The sequence below is a fragment of the Taeniopygia guttata genome, chromosome 23, assembly GCF_048771995.1.
Source record: "Taeniopygia guttata chromosome 23, bTaeGut7.mat, whole genome shotgun sequence".
Classification (NCBI taxonomy): Eukaryota; Metazoa; Chordata; class Aves; order Passeriformes; family Estrildidae; genus Taeniopygia; species Taeniopygia guttata.
In genome coordinates, this window is record NC_133048.1 from 652,777 (window position 1) to 655,874 (window position 3,098).

The following is a 3,098-nucleotide window of genomic DNA, read 5'->3' on the forward strand; positions in this document are numbered from 1 at the left end:
CCAGTAGTCCTGCCCTGGTTTGTCTGTGTGGGTCATTTCAATGTTCTGGGGGAAAATGCCACTTTATCAAAGGTGGCATGTGGTGAGTAAGGGACAGATGTAGTAGCATCAAGGTGTGAAGGAATGCCTAGTTTTGTTAAATGACATCTGTGCTAAGGTGGGCTGGCACCTGTAGAGGGGCTGGAGGGGTGGTTTTTTGCTTTGTTGTGTGGTCAGAAAGGTGTATGGCCTGCATGCCAACACCACAGTGAGACATGGAGGTCATGAAGAAGGAGAAAAAGGACAAGACACACCCAATTTCCTCCATCTTGTCCCCTTTGGACCCCTAATCTAGAATCCTAAAATTTTACTTTTGCACCCGTGTCACACTTAAATATTACTTATATCAAACACTCAGAGCTTGTAATTCATCCTGTAAGATTGAAAACTCTTTTCCATGGCCAGAGATCACAGCCAGTGTCTCTGGGGGCTCTGTCCAGGGGGGTTCCTGACCCCTGCCAGGGTCCCAGACCTGCCAGGGCAGCCAGAGGGAAGCTCTGGATTCCCACACTTGAAAACCAGCACAGACAAATTACAACTTCTTCTTTAGCAGTGGGGCTGACAGAGACTTTCTACAATCTCGGGATCATCTAAATACCACCGATTCTGACATCTCTCCTCGGGAGAGCCGGGTGGATCTGTGAGGCACACACTGTCTCACAGCAATGCACACATCCCTGCCTTGCCTCACGGGAGAAAGGATGTGTTAGGTATCACATTGCACTGCATCAAAATGAGAATGGCACAATGAATCGAACTCCCCAAAATAAAACTCTTTTCCAGAAATAAGCTTGTCACTGTCAATTTAAACTCTTGCCAAAGAAGCGTGATTAGAGACAAGTTCCTCTTGCCGGTGATTTACAGGAGTGGGTGTGTTTAATCACTATTTCTGATAGCAAGAGTCTAAATGGAGGTGCTTCTATTCAAAGGTCCTGCATGAGACCCAGATCCTAAATGCAGCTCTGATACAGCAGAGCTGGGAGGAGAGAGCACAAAGCACAATGCACTCACTGGAGGAAAAGGAGCCTTTCCTTCCCTTCCACGTCCCCAGCACCACGGTGGGGACACAGGGGGGCTCAGGGCAGGACTACTGCCCCCCTGGCCAGAGCACTGGCCCCTGTGTCAGCGTTCAGGAACACACAGAATATCATTATATGCAGGTGCTTTTATTAAAGAGCTCTGGGAATCAGGGGTACAGACCCAAATCTGACTCCCACATGGCTTTTGAGATGAACGTATTTTATATTCTATCGTTATATAACTTGCATATTAATTATTAAACTTATATTGTATACATTGACCTCATTCAAACATGAGTTTCTCATGATATTTCTCAAGCCCCTGACCACAGTTTCTCATTATTATTCTTATGATTAAACAGTAATTATATTTAATTACTAAACAATCATTGCATCTAACAATTATATCATTTATCATATACTGGTTACGCAGGTGCAGTTCTAGCAACTACAAGACCTAGAGTATTTTCCCAGGGCCTACTAAGCCTAACTTTCCTTCTAACTCCCCAAATCCCCATGATTTTAAAACCCTTTTACTATCACCTGCACCTCACCACCCTGGGGGATTTTAAGGGGTTATTTAGAGACAAAAATCTTACAAAACTCTGCAGGGAGGGAGGGGATCCTGCCTGGTTAACAAACTGTGAGAAAGGCATGGGAGTGCCAGCCTCAGGAAGGGGCTTTGTCTGGAGAAAGCCCTGATGTGCCATGCAAGGGCACTAATCCCCGTGGCTCCCTTATCCCATCACCAGGGCATGGGGTGGTGATGTGCTCCTGGGCTCTTTTGCTGCAAAGACAAAACCCTGCCATGCCCCCAGTGCAGCACAGGCAGGTGCCACCAGCCCTGCCCAGGGAACCCCACACAGACACCAGCTCCTGGCTGGTGGGACCCTTCAAGGCTGGGCCCAGCTCTGTCACTGACTTGAGGAATGTTTCAAACAGATCATTTATTTTCATTAGACTTGTACCAATATCTCTGTCCCAGTGTTCCTGATGCAGGTCGACAGCAGTCCTCAGGAATGCTTTAATTGTGTTTTCCTGGCTTTGCACAGCTCTTATCTAATGCCTTCTGGCTTCATTAGATTAGACACCTCTTGTCCCGAGGATGTTGTCATGTTTTCAAATGGCTTCAATCAGCACCTCCCAGGCTCTGGCTATTTCAGGATACAATAAAGCTAAACCTCATCCAGGCTGGTGAGTAATGGAGGTGCATCTCCCACCCCCATGCAGCCTGGCTTTAAATTTGCCTGGCTGACATCCCGTAGCTGCAGGCAGAACACAATTAAACCTCTTGTCTTTCAGGCATCGTCCACGCTTACACACAGCTCGGGAGGAAGAGCTCAGCAACAGGAATTGGCTTTCTAATGATCTTGTCATCCAGAAGAGCAGAGAGAGATAAATGAAAGAGTGAGAAACAGCCAAGATCAAACCCCAGCTCTCCAGATGTCCGGGGCATGGCAGGCTGCAGGCTGGCTGTGCTCATCTCCTCAGAGCCACGCTGGCACAGCTCTTGGGATACAGGGACGTGTCCTCTTAGTGCTGGGACTGAAATGCAGAGGGGCACAGCCTAAGCCCACTCAGCACCAGTGCTGGGGGCTTCTCTCCTGAGCTCGATTGCTCATAAACCTCATCTCCAGGCTTGGCTGCTCATAAACCTCATTCTGCAGAAGCGTTCTTCCTTTTGGCGTCCCAGGATCCCTCACCAGGTTGTGTCCCCACCACCCAGCTGCAAAGTGCCCACAGGCTCAGGAAGGAAACCGAGGTGGGAAAGGACCAGCCAAGGTGGGAAGAGACCAGCCAGACCCCGGGCTGGGGACAGAGACCTGCTGCACTCCGGGGGGAGGGCTGGCAGCTCCAGGACAGTCCCTGCTCTGTGTGTCCCTCCTGGAGCCCAGCACATCAGCCCCTGGCACAGCAGTCCCAGGCAAGGGCTCTCCTTCCCCAGACACTCTCCCCTGGCAGGAGAATTGCCTCAGCCCTATCTTCTTATCATGAGCCACCAAAATATCAGTATCGATCCCTTTCACCCCACAGGCAGTA